Source organism: Panthera tigris, chromosome C2, assembly GCF_018350195.1.
Source record: "Panthera tigris isolate Pti1 chromosome C2, P.tigris_Pti1_mat1.1, whole genome shotgun sequence".
Taxonomy (NCBI): Eukaryota; Metazoa; Chordata; class Mammalia; order Carnivora; family Felidae; genus Panthera; species Panthera tigris.
This window is the reverse complement of record NC_056668.1, coordinates 152,867,103-152,875,528: the sequence shown is the minus strand read 5'-3', so window position 1 is coordinate 152,875,528 and position 8,426 is coordinate 152,867,103. Positions and strand designations below refer to the sequence as shown.

At 37.6% G+C, this 8,426-nt stretch overlaps 1 pseudogene; it reads left to right on the top strand.

Annotated features, from left to right (window-relative positions):
* Nucleotides 1-1,186: 1,186 nt before the first annotated feature.
* LOC102970232 lies at nt 1,187-1,778 on the top strand (annotated as a pseudogene).
* Nucleotides 1,779-8,426: the final 6,648 nt, after the last annotated feature.

Sequence of the window (8,426 nt, the reverse complement as noted above, 5' to 3'; positions counted from 1 at the left end):
AAAAGTTATAAGTAACCAATCAACTCAGATAAAAGGGAATCATAAAATGTATTCGACTGATCCAAAAGAAGGCAAAAAAAAGAAAAGAAAAAGGAAAAAGGGGGTAACAAAGAGCAGATGAGACCAAAAAAAGCAAGATGATAGTTTTGCACCTAATCATATCAATAATCACATTATATGCAAATGAGCTCAATACCCCATTAAAAGCCAGAGATTGTCAGATTGGATTAAAAATCAAGATCTAGTTAATGATACTATATTGTATATTTACAAGCTGTGAAGAGAGTAGATCTTAAAAATTCTCATCACAAGAAAAAAAATGTAACTCTGTATGGTGATGGATGTCGACTAGAATTATTGTGGTGATCATTTTGTTTTCTATGTAACAAACATCATATTGTACACCTGAAGTTAATATAATGTTGTGATATAATATAATATCATATAATATCATATAATATAATGTTATATGTCATGTTATTTAAAAAATAATTTTAAAAAATCAAGAGGCCGGGCACCTGGGTGGCTCAGTTTAAGTGTCTGACTTCAGCTCAGGTCGTGATCTGATGAATTGTGGGTCAAGACCCACATCTGGCTCCAAGCTGACAGTGCAGAGCCCGCTTGGGATTCTCTCTTCCTCTCTCTCTGCCCCTCCCCACCCCCACACACGCGTGCTCTCTCTCTCAAAATAAATACATAAAATCAAGATGCAGTGATATGCTGTTTACAAGCAACACTAAATATAAAGACACAAATGGGTGAAAGTTGCAATGAAAAGTATGTCATTTTAACACTAATCGAAAGAAAGGATGACTATATTAATATCAAAGCTGACGCAGAGAGAAGAATGTTACCTGAGATAAACAATGTAAAACCAAAAGCTGGCTCTTGGAGATCAGCAAAGTTGATGAGTATCTAAACAGACTGATCAGAAGTAAAAATGAGAAGACGCATGTTACCAATTTCAGGAATGAGAGAAGTGTTGTCGCCGCAGACACTAAAGCTTTTGAAAGGATAACGATGGAATATTTTAAAGATATTAAAAGAATAATGATGGAATATTTTCTGCAATTTTACGCCAGTAAATTCAATAATTTAGATGAAATTAACAAATTCCTTAAGGACGCATAGTACCAAAACTCACCCAAGATGCAACAGATACACTTCGGCAGCCAGCACGAGAGCAATGGGCATCTCTGGGGACAAGTGGCAGAAATGCCACAAGACCGGTGGCAAGAGAAAGCCCCACCACAGGAAGCAGAGGTATGCGCTGGGACCCCCCAGCATACACACAGTCCGCGCTTTGGGGAGGGGGGGGCAGAAAGAAGTCCCGCGCCTGGAGGCTGGATGTGGGGACTTCTCCTGGGGCTCCCGGTGTTGTGCACAAAACAAAGGTTGTTCCTGTTATTTACAATGCATCCAGCAGCCAACTGGTGAGCACGGAGCCCCTGGTGAAGATCTTGCAAGGTGCTGGAGGACGGCACACCCTACCCACAGCGGCGTGGGTCCCTCCAGCACTGCCCCCGGGCCACAAGAAGGGGGCCAAGCTGACTCCCAAGGAGGAAGAGATTTCAAGCAAAAAACGATAAAAGCAAGTTCAGAAGACATTTGATGAAAGGCAAAAGAATGCCAAAATCAGCACCTTCTGGAGAGGCAGTTCCAGCAGGGCAAGCTTCTTGCGTGCATCTCGTCAAGACCAGTGTGGCCGCGGCTACGAGCTGGAGGGCAAGGAGCTAGAGTTCTGTGTGAGGAAAATCAGAGCCGGAAAAGGCAAGTGAATCGCCCTCCCTCCTGTCTTTGGTCCTGTAATAAAGGTCTTTATTGCTCAACAACAAGAAAAGATGTAAAAGATCATGTGAATAGTCTAGTAACGAAGAAACTGAATTTGTAGTTAAAAATCTTCCCACAAAGCAAACTCCTAGGTCCATGGCTTCATTTATATTTCTACAAAATATGTCATGAAGGAATAGTTAGTACCAGTTCTCCTCAAACTCTTCCAGGAAATTGAACAGGAGAGTATCTACCCAAACGCCAATCACCTGTTACTAATTGTTATATATTGATATAGTGAAATATTACACGACGATAGTGAAATATTACACAACAATGAAAACAGAGGGTCTACAATGATATGCATCACACTAATAATTCTTACCAACAAATGTTGGGAAACAGACTCCAGGTACGTTTGCATAACGTACGTGTGGTTCAGTTCAGCGCGTAGAAACACGGCCAACGCTAATCTGTACCGTTAGAAACCAGGAGAGTGTTACACTTGGGAGGTAGAGGGTATCTCCTGGAAGGAGGCACATGCTGGCAATATTCTATATCTCCATCTGGGTGCCAGATGCGTGCCTGTGTTCATTTCGTGAAAATCTGATGATGCAGACACTTAGAATAAATACATACGTTTCTATATATGTACGTATGTTCAATAAAACATTTTTTAAATGGTAGACTCGCAAAGCCTTTTTCAGTTTCAGATGTTCTCTGTTGAATTATGCCTGTTTTCATTTTTCTAAGCATAAGGCAACAGATTTTCTAGCTTTCATGCTGTACAGATAAGTGGGTCTTTCTTGGAAAAGCAACTTTTCCCTCATTATCTCTGTAACTAGATGATCTCTCACTCCACGAGCAACCCACAGAAGATTCTGTAACTTTAATATTTTTGTTGTGCTCTAGTTTTATGGGTAGTTTTCCTTCCTTACTTTGGCTCTGCAAGAGTTTGCTGCCACACAGCTGTGCTAAATCAAAGAGAACGTGACTTATCTGCTCTGTAAACACAGACAAAGCCAACACAGCTGATGTCCAAGTGTCACAGAGGGTGTTGTGAGCAAGAGATTTAAATCTAAAAATCTGAAATAATAAAGCCGTACATGAAATTCTTCGGCTGATTGAAGGCACGAAAAGAAACGATTTTGTCTTCAAACAAACGTTCAACTGTGGCCGTACGTATTTTGGCTAACTTATTTTGGATTTAGGTGGTGGTTTTGCTGAGGAGGTGTTGGGGTCCTTTGCTGACTCTCAGCTACTCCCAGGGTTTACCCCAGTTATCCCAACTTGGGATCCCAAGGAGAACGACTGTGGTCACAGCCACCTCACCTCCACAGTCCCATATCACATCTGGCTACTGTTCAACACAAATTAGACTGAAATGGCACAGAGGATAAAGCAAGATCAATGTATGTAAGTATGTGGCCAAAAGCCTAAAAGCAGTGATGGATGAGCCCTACTATTTGTGCCTGAACATTAGAGGCTATAAGTAAATAGGCAGAATCATAGAAATACAACGTTGACTTCATTCTAGAAGGTTTGCTCTTCCCTTTGGACATGACCGCATTTTCTTAATATTGTGTCATTGAATGTTTAACTATATACTGGACAAAATATTATGTGTGAGTGCATAGCTTACATGTCCTAGTTTTAGCCCCTTTATCATAATTCATAGAAAATACATGTTAGATCTTCAGATTTCCCTAGATTTTGCTATACTTTGCACATGGTGGTAACATCTGCATGATGGCACCACCGTATAATTTCTGGATTTTATCATTAATTGGGATTTTCCTTGTTCTTCAGTTCGTAATGCATTTTTTATAAATGTCCTAAAACAGTTGGAAAAAGAGATTATAGATTTTTTTTTTAAGTGGGCAGCAGAATTTTGTGTTTCTATTATGTGTGCGTTTACCTCTTTAAAACAATTATATAAGCCTCATCGGGTTTTGTTTGTTTTGTTTTGTTTTGTTTTTGGTTTGGTTTTTTTGTTTTGTTTTGTCTTGTGTTTCTGTCATAGAGATTTGTGCTAATGTCAAAATGGCAGCAATGGTTTTGTTAATTTATCATTTTAATGCTGATGACTTTCATTTGATATGTTGATATATTGTAATTTTACATAGTACACTTAATCCCATTTTAGTATCATTATGGATTTGGATCTTTGAAAACTATATATGAAGTTACAGTTTTGAAAATAGGATTCTAATTTGACTAAGATTTAAAAGGGGAAACCTAGTTTTAATACACTTTTATGGAAAATAGTTAAAGGTAATTTTACTTCATTTTTTTGTCCTCCTTACTTTATAGATTAATATATCTAAAATAAATCGCTACACATTTAAATGTAAATACATAATATAAATATAAATAATAGTATATTATTATATTATTAATATAAATTATATAAATAAATAATATCTAAAATAAATAATATTTTATTTAGCAAGTCAAAGTAAACTTTACCTGATGACAGAGACTCAACATATATAAAGTACAAATTAACAGCTCCGCTAGGAGAGACTAAAAAATTCACCATCGTCATGGGAGATTTTAACATCAGTTTCTCAATAAACAACAGATTAAGCAAACCAAAAAACAAACAGAACTTTAAGTAGGCAATTTGAACAGCAATGTTGACAAGATTAATCAATAGACATAGAAAATTAGGTGCCACACATTTTTTTCATACACACAATTTACAATGATAGAATACTTTATACCCCAAGACAAATCTCAGTGAAAAATGTGTAGCATTGGAAACAATGTGTTCTCCAATCACCAAACAATTAAACTAGAAAACAATTTTTAAAAGGGTAATGAAAAAAAGTATATACACATATATACACACACATATCTATCTGAAATTAAGAAACGTTTCTAAATAAATAATGACTTGCAGAAATTAATATAAAAATTAGAAAAATATTTAGATGCAAAATATAATTCAAATACTACATATCAAAATGTGGAATAGACATAGAGCTAACTTTAAAAAAAGAAAATATGAAAATTAGAAATTACTAGTGAAATTAACAATGTATTTTTTAAAAAAGAAAATATAGACCATTTCAACAGATGCAGGAAAAGCATTTCTGAAATTAAACATATATTCATGATATTTACTTGTTTGTTTTTTTGATAAAGAAGAATAAAAGAAAGAAACCACATGCTATCGGCTGGATGGTGTGTCCCCAAATTCACACTGAAGTCCTAATCCCGGTACCGCAGAATGTGAGTATTTGAAGAAAGGGCCTTTAAAGGGGTGATCGAATCCAAATGAGGCTGTTAGGGTAAGCTACGTCCGATCTGATCGGTGTCTTTGTAACAGAGGAAATTTGGACACAAAAGGAGATACCAAATTTGGACACAAATTTGGACACAAAAGGAGATGCGGGAGCACAGGGAAGGGCCGTGTGAGCCCAGGGAGAAGGCAACCCTCTGTAAACCGAGGCGAGAGCCCTCGGCAGAAAGCAACCTTGCTGGCACCTTGATCTCAGACTTCCGATCCGGGATAAAATAAATTTCTGTTGTTTAAGCCGCCCAATGGATGGTAGGTATTTTGTTATGGCAGCCCGAGCAAACTAACACACCGTATGTTAAAAAACAAAATAGAACAAATATATTCTTTTATGTTGAAATGTCCAAAGCATTCCCTCTCAGATTAGGAACAAGGCAATGATAACCGCCATCAACTCCTTTACTCTGTATTTTATCCAAAGTCCTAGTCAATGTCGTAAGAAAGAAACAAAGCGGGTAATGATCAGAAAAGAGGACACACTGCTGACGCTTTTGCAGATGATCGGAGCTGCACATTTGAAAAACCCAAACACGTTATTAAAAGAGATGAGAGATTTTAGCAAGACTGGTTAGCAAGAAAACAGTGTCACATTTTATATGCAGTGAACAATTGCATGTAATTTTATGTAATTGAAATGTAATTTTAAAACATTTATAAAAGCATCAAAAGTATAATATACTTAGAAAAATACCATTAAAATGTTAATTTTCAGAGAAAACTGGATAAAACTTTAATGAAAGTCATTAAAGAAGAACTGAATAAACAGTGATGCGTATTTTGTTTCTGGATAAGAAAAACCAATGCCGTAAAGATGTCAATACCCCAAACTATCTAATGGAGTTGATACAATTCTAACCAAAATCCCAAAGCCCTGCCCCTACCCCCAGGTACTATAAAATTTACAAGGAAAACCAAAGAGCCAGAACAGCTAAGACATTTTGCAGAAGAACAAAGAGGAAGACTTGCCCTATTAAAAATCAAGATGGATTTTAAAGCTACAATAATTAAGACAATATGCTAAAAACACCAAGATGGACAAATAGCACAGAATAGCAAATAAACAACAGGAGAGAATTTTCAGACATACAGAGACTCTCACATATGTGGAAGCTTCCCATGTTGCACAAAAAGCATTTCTGACCAATGGGAAAATGATTGATGTCTTAATGGCCCTGGGAAAATTAGATATCTATTTAAAGATTAGAAAATGGACGGGGCGCCTGGGTGGCTCAGTCGGTTGGGCGTCCAACTTCGGCTCAGGTCATGATCTCACAGCTGGTGAGTTTGGGCCCCGCGTCAGGCTCTGTGCTGGCAGCTCGGAGCCCGGAGCCTGCTTCGGATTCTGTGCCTCCCTCTCTCTCTGCCCCAATCCACTCGCATTCTGTCTCTGTCTCTCTCAAAAATAAATAAACATTAACGAAAATTTTTTTAAAATATTAGAAAATGGATCCTTTCCGAAAGAAAGAAAAAAGGAAAGAAAAGAAAAGAAAAGAAAAGAAAAGAAAAGAAAAGAAAAGAAAAGAAGGAAGAAGGGAAAGAAAGAAAGAAAGAAAGAAAGAAAGAAAGAAAGAAAGAAAGAAAGAAAGAAAAGAAAGAAAGAAAGAAGAAAGAAAGAAAAAAAGAAAGAAAAAAGAAAGAAGAAAGGGAGGGAGAAAGGAAATGTGTGCTAATCATGTAACTTACTTAAAAACACCTCTAAGTGGCTTAAATATGTTAAAACAAAAGTAAAATATTTTAAACTTACATAGGTCTCTGGGTAGAATATGGTTTAAGATATAAAAAAGGAACAAACCACAATGAAAAGACATATAAAATCAACTGCATTAAAAATAAGGTGTTCTATCTAAGTGTTGGTTTCCAAACTGGCCCGCGTACACATGCGGCAGGGAGAGACTGAAGAGACAGTCACCTGCAGGTTGGGAGGTGGCAAGTTGAACAGGAAGGGAACTTCAAGGCCAGGAGGGCTCTGCACCCACTGCTACAATCCTAAAGGTTTGCATACAGGCCTTGGTGGGACCCAGTCATATATTCCGTCCAGATGGTCCCCAAAACACCTTACTCCCTTAAGGCTATGACCTTGGAACAGCTCCTGGTGTGGAAAAGGCAGATGCAGCATTCATTCCAAGGACAGTGGATGAGGTGAGCAGCCTCTGAATGTCAGGGTCCAGCTCCTGGGTCAGCTGGGGTCACATGTTCTCGACCTCCAACAATAGTAAGAAAGGCAGAATATGTTTGCAAAAGCAGAAACTGATAGAGGAATAGTATCATAATTAGAAAACAAAGTAAGAAAAAAATTAGACAACTCGGAAGGAAAAATGTGTGAGAGATAAAAACAGATGAGGAAATCCAAGTGGCGAACAAACATACGGTAAAAAAAAAAAAAAAAGTTTTAACTTCATTTGTTCTTATCAAAAGCACAATAAGACACAATTTCACTCCATGTCACTGGAAAAAAATTTAAAGTGCTCTTATAAAACACTCTTGACATTTTTGATATACAACCACAAACACAACTGCATGGCCAGCTACATACTCTATTAAAACTCTTGGGGCGCCCGGGTGGCTCAGTCGGTTGGGCATCCGACTTCGGCTCAGGTCATGATCTCATGGCTCATGAGTTCGAGCCCAGCATCGGGCTCTGTGCTGACAGGTCAGACCCTGCGGCCGGCTTGGGATTCTGTGTCTCCTTCTCTCTCTCTGACCCTCCCCCACTCATGCTCTGTCCCTCTCTCCCTCTCTCTCTCCCTCAAAAATAAACATTAAAAAAAAATTTTTTTTAAACTTAAAAACATTCATTGAGTGAGACGTACAAGAATGTTCAAAGCAGGAAAAAAACTGGAAATCATCCAAGTATCTATCCAGCGCAAAATGGATTAGCAAATTGGGGCACATATGAAAATGAATGGACTACAGCCACACGCATCAATACAGATGGCACCTAAGAACTTACAGGAAAAATGCACATCCTAGAAGAATGTACTTGGTTTCGTTCCCTGTATATAAAGTACAACAGCAGGCAAAAACTGAGCAATACTTAGCTTGAGGAGACAAAAACGTGTGGAAACCATAAAGAAACCAAGGAGATGATGAACACAACATTTAAGAAATTGTTAACTTAAGGGGGGGAAGTGGAATAAAATTAAAGAGACATACATGAAGTTTCTAAAGTACAGTAACATTCTATTTCTTAATCTGGGTCATGAGTACATAGCTGTTCATCTTAGTATCTAAAATATGTATCATTATAAAAATTATGAAAAAAGTTAAAGACCAACGGCCAATATCCACCAGGTACAGAGAATTTAGGAATTTGAAACCACTCGACCCTTTAAGGAAAACACAATGCAAACAA